A 10239-nucleotide genomic window follows, 5' to 3' on the forward strand; every position below is an offset into this window, starting at 1 on the left:
GGTGATAATATTAAAGTCATGCTAGTTGAGTAGTTGTGAATTTAAAGAATACTTGTGTTGAAGTTTGTGATTCCCGTAGCATGCACGTATGGTGAACCGTTATGTGATGAAGTCGGAGCATGATTTATTTATTGATTGTCTTCCTTATGAGTGGCGGTCGGGGACGAGCGATGGTCTTTTTCTACCAATCTATCCCCCTAGGAGCATGCGCGTAATACTTTGCTTTGATAACTTCTAAATTTTTGCAATAAGTATATGAGTTCTTTATGACTAATGTTGAGTCCATGGATTATACGCACTCTCACCCTTCCACCCTTGCTAGCCTCTCTAATACCGCGCACCTTTCGCCGGTATCATACACCTACCATATACCTTCCTCAAAACAGCCACCATACCTACCTATTATGGCATTTCCATAGCCATTCCGAGATATATTGCCATGCAACTTTCCACCATCTAGTTCATCATGACACATCCATCATTGTCATATTGCTTAGCATGATCATTTAGTTGACATAGTATTTGTGGCAAAGCCACCATTCATAATTCTTTCATACTTGTCACTCTTGATTCATTGCATATCCCGGTACACCGCCGGAGGCATTCATATAGAGTCATACATTGTTTTAGTATCGAGTTGTAAATAAATAGAAGTGTGATGATCATCATTCAATAGAGCATTGTCCCAAAAAAAAGAGAAAGGCCAAAGAAAAAAAAGGCCCAAAAAAAGGGGCATTGCTACTATCCTTTTTCCACACTTGTGCGTCAAAGTAGCACCATGATATAGCGGGTCTCATATTTTGTGCTTCAAAGTAGCACTGTGTTCTTCATATAGAGAGTCTCATATGTTGTCACTTTCATATACTAGTGGGAATTTCATGTTATAGAACTTGGCTTGTATATTCCAATGATGGGCTTCCTCAAATTGCCCTAGGTCTTCGCGAGCAAGCAAGTTGGATGCACACCCACTAGTTTCTTTTGTTGAGCTTTCATACATTTATAGCTCTAGTGCATCCGTTGCATAGCAATCCCAACTCACTCACATTGATATCTATCGATGGGCATCTCCATAGCCCGTTGATACGCCTAGTTGATGTGAAACTATCTTCTCCTTTTTGTCTTCTCCACAACCACCATTCTATTCCACCTATAGTGCTATATCCATGGCTCACGCTCATGTATTGCGTGAAGATTGAAAAAGTTTTGAAAAAGTTAGGGTATGAAACAATTGCTTGGCTTGTCATGAGGGTTGTGCATGATTTAAATACTTTGTGTGGGGAAGATGGAGCATAGACAGACTATATGATTTTGTAGGGATAACTTTCTGTGGCCATGTTATTTTGAGAAGACATAATTGCTTTGTTAGTATGCTTGAAGTATTATTATTTTCTATGTCAATATAAACTTTTGTCTTGAATCTTTCTAATCTGAATATTCATACCACAATTAAGAAGATTTGCATTGAAATTATGCCAAGTAGCACTCCGCATCAAAAATTCTCTTTTATCATTTACCTACTCAAGGACGAGCAGGAATTAAGCTTGGGGATGCCTGATACGTCTCCAACGTATCTATAATTTTTGATTGCTCCCTGCTATATTATCTACTGTTTTCGACTATATTGGGCTTTATTTTCCACTTTTATATTATTTTTGGGACTAACCTATTAACCGGAGGCCCAGCCCAGAATTGCCGTTTTTTTGCCTCTTTCAGTGTTTCGGATAAACAGAATATCAAACGGAGTCCAAACGGAATAACATCTTAGGAAACGTGATTTTCTCACCGAATGTGATCCAGGAGACTTGGACACTACTGCAAGGGATCAAAGAGGAGGTCACGAGGGTGGGGGGCGCGCCCCCTGCCTCGTGGGCCCGTCGGTGCTCCACCGACGTACTCCTTCCTCCTATATATACACACGTACCCCCAAACGATCAGAACAGGAGCCAAAAACCTAATTCCACCGCCGCAACTTTCTGTATCCATGAGATCCCATCTTGGGGCCTGTTCCGGAGCTCCGCCGGAAGAGGGCCGTCATCACGGAGGGCTTCTACATCATTATAGCCTCTCCGATGAAGTGTGAGTAGTTTACCTCAGACCTTCGGGTCCATAGTTAGTAGTTGGATGGCTTCTTCTCTCGCTTTGAATCTCAATACAAAGTTCTCCCCATCTCTTGTGGAGATCTATTCGATATAATCTTCTTTTTGCGGTGTGTTTGTTGAGACCGATGAATTGTGGGTTTATGATCAAGTCTATCTATGAAAAATATTTGAATCTTCTCTGAATTCTTTTATGCATGATTGGTTATCTTTGCAAGTCTCTTCGAATTATCCGTTTGGTTTGGCCAACTAGATTGGTAGTTCTTGCCATGGGAGAAGTGCTGAGCTTTGGGTTCAATCTTGCGGTGTCCTTACCCAGTGACAGAAGGGGCAGCAAGGCACGTATTGTATTGTTGCCATCGAGGATAACAAGATGGGGTTTATTTCATATTGCATGAATTTATCTCTCTACATCATGTCATCTTGCTTAAACCGTTACTCTATTTTTAACTTAATACTCTAGATGCATGTTGGATAGCGGTCGATGAGTGGAGTAATAGTAGTAGATGCAGAATCGTTTCGATCTACTTGTCACGGACGTGATGCCTATATACATGATCATGCCTAGATATTCTCATAATTATGCACAATTCTATCAATTGCTTAACAGTAATTTGTTCACCCACCGTAGAATACTTATGCTCTTGAGAGAAGCCACTAGTGAAACCTATGGCCCCCGGGTCTATTCTCATCATATCAATCTCCATCTCTTTTATATTGTTTTGCTATTTACTTTGCTTTACTTTTTACTTTGCATATTTATATCAAAAATACCAAAAATATTCTATCTATCAGATCTCACTCTTGTAAGTGACCGTGAAGGGCTTGACAACCCCTAATCGCGTTGTTTGCGAGTAGCTATCGCTTTGTGCAGGTACGAGGGACTTGAGCGTGGGCTCCTACTGGATTGATACCTTGGTTCTCAAAAACTGAGGGAAATACTTACGCTACTCTGCTGCATCATCCCTTCCTCTTCGGGTAAAACCAACGCAAGCTCAAGACGTAGCATGGCGTACCACAAAACGGAGGAACGGACCTCCTACGGTCGAAATGGGGGTCCTGTTGATCGGGAGGGGTGTGGCGTACCGCAAAACGGATGAAACAGACTTGTGTTGGAGCGCTACGGTCGAAACAGGGGTCCTGTTCATTGGGAGGGGTGTGGCGTACCGCAAAACGGGACTCCACGGGATACTGATCATCTCCACCGTCGACCCCCTCCAGCCTCCATGAGCTACTGTTCATCCACCGTCGACCTCCTCCAGCCTCCACCTGCGACTGTTCATCCACGGGCTCCTGTTCATCCAGCCTCCACCGCACGCTACTTCACCTGTTACTGTTCAACCAGCCCTCTCCACAGGCTCCTGTTCAACCACCCCTCCACGGGCTACTGTTCATCCTGCCCTCCACCGTCTACTGTTCATCCTGCCCTCCACGGGGTGGTCTTGTTCATCCAGCCCTCCACGGGGTCCTGTTCATCCAGCCCCAACCTGCTCGATCGATCGGGGTCCTGTTCATCCAGAGGCAACACCACGGGGTCCTGTTCATCCACCCCCACCGGGAACTGTTCATCCAAACCCCCTCGCAACGCTCACTGTTCATCAAGAGGAAGCATCGATCGGCTTCAGTTAGCAGCAGAAGTGAAGGAATCGCTTGATCGGGTTCAGTTAACAGCCATCGATCGATCGCTCGGGTTCAGTAACACGTAGCCTGTAGTGCAATCGCTTGGGTTCAGTTTGAGCCCAACGCCTCGCTCGGGTTCAGTTAGAGCCAACGCCTCACACACGCGCGCGTACGTCTACGAGAGAAGCACGCATCGCTCGGCCCCCGACCTCCCACCGTAACCGGGAAGTCCGCAAAATTTTCCTTGCCCTCGCTTCTACCACGGTTTTTTCCGTCATGGACGGCCCAAAGAATGTCATGCAGCTGCATCTCCGGCCCGCCCAGGAAGAAAAGCCCATTTTCTATCATGATTTTTTGTCATAGAGGTAGGAGCCCACCACATCTATGACGATACCGGGTTTTGTCACAATTATCGTCGTAGAAGTGTCATATGTATGACAGAAAAAAATTTCGTTCTTCCCAAAATGTCACGGATGTGTCTTTTTTGTAGTGTTGATACATCTGCAATGTATCTATAATTTTTGATTGCTCCATGCTATATTATGTACTATTTTGGACATTATTGGGCTTTATTATCCACTTTTATATTATTTTTGGGACTAACCTATTAACCGGTGGCCCAGCCCAGGATTGCTATTTTTTTTGCCTATTTTAGGGTTTCAAAGAAAAGGAATATCAAACGGAGTCCAAACGGAATGAAACCTTCGGGAACGTGATTTTCAGAACAAACAAGATCCAGGAGACTTGGACCCTACATCAAGCAACCAATAGGGAGGCCACGAGGTAGGGGGCGCGCCCTCCACCCTCGTGGGCCCCCTGTTGCTCCACCGACGTACTCCTTCCTCCTATATATACCTACGTACCCCAAACTACCAGATACAGAGCCAAAAACCTAATTCCACCGCTGCAACCTTCTGTAGCCGTGAGATCCCATAGTTATTAGCTAGATGGCTTCTTCTCTCTTTTTGGATCTCAATACAATGTTCTCCCCCTCTCTTGTGGAGATCTATTCATTGTAATCTTCTTTTTGTGGTGTGTTTGTTGAGATCGATGAATTGTGGGTTTATGATCAAGATTATCTATGGACAATATTTGAATCTTCTTTGAATTCTTTTATGTATGATTGGTTATCTTTGGAAGTCTCTTCGAATTATCAGTTTGGTTTGGCCTACTAGATTGATCTTTCTTGCAATGGGAGAAGTGCTTAGCTCTGGGTTCAATCTTGCGGTGTCCTTTCCCAGTGACAGTAGGGGCAACAATGAACGTATTGTATTGTTGCCATCGAGGATAACAAGATGGTTTTTTTTATCATATTGCATGAATTTATCCCTCTATATCATGTCATCTTGCTTAAGGCGTTACTCTGTTTTCATGAACTTAATACTCTAGATGAATGCTGGATAGCGGTCGATGAGTGGAGTAATAGTAGTAGATGCAGGCAGGAGTCGGTCTACTTGTCTCAGACGTGATGCCTATATACATGATCATACCTAGATATTCTCATAACTATGCTCAATTCTGTCAATTGCTCAAACAGTAATTCGTTCACCCACCGTAAAATACTTATGCTCTTGAGAGAAGCCACTAGTGAAACCTATGGCCCCCGGGTCTATCTTCATCATATTAATCTTCCAATACTTAGTTATTTCCTTTGCTTTTTTACTTTGCTTTTATTTTACTTTGCATCTTTATCACAAAAATACCAAAAATATTATCCTATCAAATCTATCAGATCTCACTCTTGTAAGTGACCGTGAAGGGATTGACAACCCCTTATCGCGTTGGTTGCGAGGAGTTATTTGTCTTGTGCAGGTACGAGGGACTCACGCGTAGCCTCCTACTGGATCGATACCTTGGTTCTCAAAAATTGAGGGAAATACTTACGCTACTTTGCTGCATCATCCTTTCCTCTTCAAGGAAATCCAACGCAGTGCTCAAGAGGTAGCATACGGCCCAAGCGTCGACCGTGGCTGATCTATCGCGCAAACTGGCCTCGGTTGCTGGCTCTCTACAGCACTGGGGTTGCACCACTTTTGGTGCTGTCCGGGCGGAACTGTGGGCTGTACGCGCGTAGCTACAGGACTTGCGTGCTATGCATAGCCGAGTCAGCCCGTCTGATGAAGAAAAAAGGGTCGAAGCCCGGATGACCGAGTTATGTCTGCGGGAGGAAATTATGTGGCGTCAACGAGCCCGTATTCAATGGCTGGCAGAAGGTGATAGTAATACCAAGTTCTTCCATCGCAAAGCTAGTGCAAGAAAGGTCTGAAATCGTATCACCGAACTACAGCGGGCGGATGGTTCTATAAGCAAAGATGAGCATGAAATGGCTAGTATGGCCACGAACTTTTATAGCAACTTGTATGCTTCCGAGAATACGGTGGGGATAGAGGAAGTCCTGTCTCATATACCAAGAAAAGTGGATGATTGCATGAACAATATCCTGACGGCTCGTTACACTAACGCCGAGGTCAAGGAGGCTCTCTTTCAAATGTTTCCTACAAAGGCTCCAGGACCCGATGGCTTCCCTGCACATTTCTTTCAACGGCATTGGGATCTATGTGGTGAGGAGGTAACCGGTATGTGCTACCTCTTGAGCACTGCGTTGGTTTTCCCTTGAAGAGGAAAGGGTGATGCAGTAAACCAGCGTAAGTATTTCCCTCAGTTTTTGAGAACCAAGGTATTAATCCAGTAGGAGGCCACGCGCGAGTCCCTCGCACCTACACAAACAAATAAATCCTCGCAATGAACGCGATAAGGGGTTGTCAATCCCTACATGGTCACTTACGAGAGTGAGATCTGATAAATATGATAAGATAATATTTTTGGTATTTTTATGATAAAGATTCAAAGTAAAATAGAAATCAATAAAAATTACTAAGTATTGGAAGATTGATATAATGGAGAATAGACCCGGGGGCCATAGGTTACACTAGTGGCTTCTCTCGAGAGCATAAGTATTACAGTGGGTGAACAAATTACTATTGAGCAATTGACAAAAATGACCATAGTTATGAGAATACCTAGGTATGATCATGTATATAGGCATCACGTACGAGATAAGTAGACCGACTCCTGCCTGCATCTACTACTATTACTCCACACATCGACCGCTATCCAACATGCATCTAGAGTATTAAGTTCATAAGAACAGAGTAACGCTTTAAGCAAGATGACATTTTGTAGAGGGATAAACTCGTGCAATATGATATAAACCCCATCTTGTTATCCTCGATGGAAACAATTCAATACGTGCCTTGCTGCCCCTACTGTCACTGGGAAAGGACACCGCAAGATTGAACCCAAATCTAAGCACTTCTCCCATTGCAAGGAAGATCAATCTAGTAGGCCAAACCAAAGTGATAATTCGAAGAGACTTGCAAATATAACCAATCATACATAAAAGAATTCAGAGAAGATTCAAATATTGTTCATAGATAAACTTGATCATAAACCCACAATTCATCAGTCTCAACAAACACACCGCAAAAGAAGATTACATCGAATAGATCTCCACGAGAGAGGGGGAGAACATTGTATTGAGATCCAAAAAGAGAGAAGAAGCCATCTAGCTAATAACCATGGACCCGTAGGTCTGAACTAAACTACAAACACATCATCGGAGAGGCTATGGTGCTGATGTAGAAGCCCTCCGTGATCGATGCCCCCTCCGACGGAGCTCCGAAATAGGCCCCAAGATGGGATCTCACAGGTACAGAAGGTTGCGGTGGTGGAATTAGGTTTTTGGCTCCGTATCTGGTAGTTTGGGGGTACGTAGGTATATATAGGAGCAAGGAGTACGTCGGTGGAGCAATAGGGGGCCCACGAGGGTGGAGGGCGCGCCCCTACCTCGTGGCTTCCCTGTTGGTTGCTTGACGTAGGGTCCAAGTCTCCTGGATCATGTTCGTTCCGAAAATCACGTTCCCGAAGGTTTCATTCCGTTTGGACTCCGTTTGATATTCTTTTCTTGCGAAACCCTAAAATAGGCAAAAAAACAGTAATTCTGGGCTGGGCCTCCGGTTAATAGGTTAGTCCCAAAAATAATATAGAAGTGTATAATAAAGCCCAATAATGTTCAAAACATGATATACTATAGCATGGAACAATAAAAAATTATAGATACGTTGGAGACGTATCAAGCATCCCCAAGCTTAATTCATGCTCGTTCTCGAGTATGTAAATGATAAAAACAGAATTTTTGATGTGGAATGCTACTTGGCATAATTTCAATGTAATTCTCTTAATTGTGGTATGAATATTCAGATCCGAAAGATTCAAGACAAAAGTTTAATATTGACATAGAAATAATAATACTTCAAGCATACTAACTAAGCAATTATGTCTTCTCAAAATAACATGGCCAAAGAAAGTTATCCCTACAAAATCATATAGTCTGGCTATGCTCTATCTTCACTACACAAAGTATTTAAATCATGCACAACCCCGATGACAAGCCAAGAAATAGTTTCATACTTTTGGTGTTCTCAAACTTTTTCAATCTTCACGCAATACATGAGCGTGAGCCATGGACATAGCACTATAGGTGGAATATAATGGTGGTTGCGGAGAAGACAAAAGGAAGGAGAAGATGGTCTCACATCAACTAGGCGTATCAACGGGCTATGGAGATGCCCATCAATAGATATCAATGTGAGTGAGTAGGGATTTCCATGCAACAGATGCAGTAGAGCTATAAGTGTATGAAAGCTCAACAAAATGAACTAAGTGGGTGTGCATCCAACTCGCTTGCTCACGAAGACCTAGGGCATTTTGAGGAAGCCCATCATTGGAATATACAAGCCAAGTTCTATAATGAAAAATTCCCACTAGTCTACGAAAGTGATAACATAGGAGACTCTCTATCATGAAGATCATGGTGCTTCTTTGAAGCACAAGTGTGGTAAAAGGATAGTAGCATTGCCCCTTCTCTATTTTTCTCTCATTTTTTATTTTTTATTTGGGCCTTTTCTATTTTTTTATGGCCTCTTTTTTTTCGTCCGGAGTCTCATACCGACTTGTTGGGGAATCATAGTCTCCCTCATCCTTTCCCCACTTGGGACAATGCTCTAAAAATGATGATCATCACACTTTTATTTACTTATAACTCAACAATTACAACTCAATACTTAGAACAAAATATGACTCTATGTGAATGCCTCCGGCGGTGTACCGGGATATGCAATGAATCAAGAGTGACATGTATGAAAGAATTATGAACGGTGGCTTTGCCACAAATACAATGTCAACTACATGATCATGCAAAGCAATATGACAATGAAGGAGCGTGTCATAGTAAACGGAACGGTGGAAAGTTGCATGGCAATATATCTCGGAATGGCTATGGAAATGCCATGATAGGTAGGTATGGTGGCTGTTTTGAGGAAGGTATATGGTGGGTGTATGATACCGGCGAAAGGTGCGCGGTATTAGAGAGGCTAGCAACGGTGGAAGGGTGAGAGTGCGTATGATCCATGGACTCAACATTAGTTATAAAGAACTCATATACTTATTGCAAAAATCTACAAGTTATCAAAGCAAAGTATTACCCACATGCTCCTAGGGGGATAGATTGGTAGGAAAAGACCATCGCTCGTCCCCGACCGCCACTCATAAGGAAGACAATCAATAAATAAATCATGCTCCGACTTCATCACATAACGGTTCACCATATGTGCATGCTACGGGAATCACAAACTTTAGCACAAGTATTTATCAAATTCACAACTACTCAACTAGCATGAATCTAATATCACCATCTCCATATCTCAAAACAATTATCAAGTTTCAAACTTCTCAAAGTATTCAACACACTCATAAGAAAATTTTATTATTAATCTTGAATGCCTAAAATAATTAAATAAAATTACCACGCTGTTTTGTAGGATTCTCAAAATAATCTAAGTGAAGCATGAGAGAACAATGGTTTCTAAAAAAGAAATCTACCAACGTGCTCTACAAAATATAAGTGAAGCACTAGAGCAAAAACTATATAACTCAAAAGATATAAGTGAAGCACATAGAGTATTCTAACAATCTCCGAATCATGAGTGTCTCTCTCAAAAAGGTGTGTGCATCAAGGATGATTGTGGAAAACTAACAAATAAAGACTCAAATAATACAAGACGCTCCAAGAAAAACACATATCATGTGGTAAATAAAAATATAGCTCCAAGTAAAGTTACCGATAGAAGTAGATGAAAGGGGGGATGCCTTCCGGGGCATCCCCAAGCTTTGGCTTTTAGGTGTCCTTAGATTATCTTGGTGGTGCCATAGTCATCCCCAAGCTTAGGCTCTTGCCACTCCTTGTTTCATAATCCATCAAATCTTTACCCAAAACTTGAAAACTTCACAACACAAAACTTAAAGTAGAAAATCTCATGAGCTCCGTTAGCGAAAGAAAACAAAACACCACTTCAAGGTACTGTAATGAAATCATTCTTCATTTATATTGGTGTTAAACCTACTGTATTCCAACTTCTCTATGGTCTATAAACTATTTTACTAGCCATAGATTCATCAAAATAAG

This window comes from Triticum urartu, chromosome 6, assembly GCF_003073215.2.
Source record: "Triticum urartu cultivar G1812 chromosome 6, Tu2.1, whole genome shotgun sequence".
NCBI classification, from domain to species: domain Eukaryota; kingdom Viridiplantae; phylum Streptophyta; class Magnoliopsida; order Poales; family Poaceae; genus Triticum; species Triticum urartu.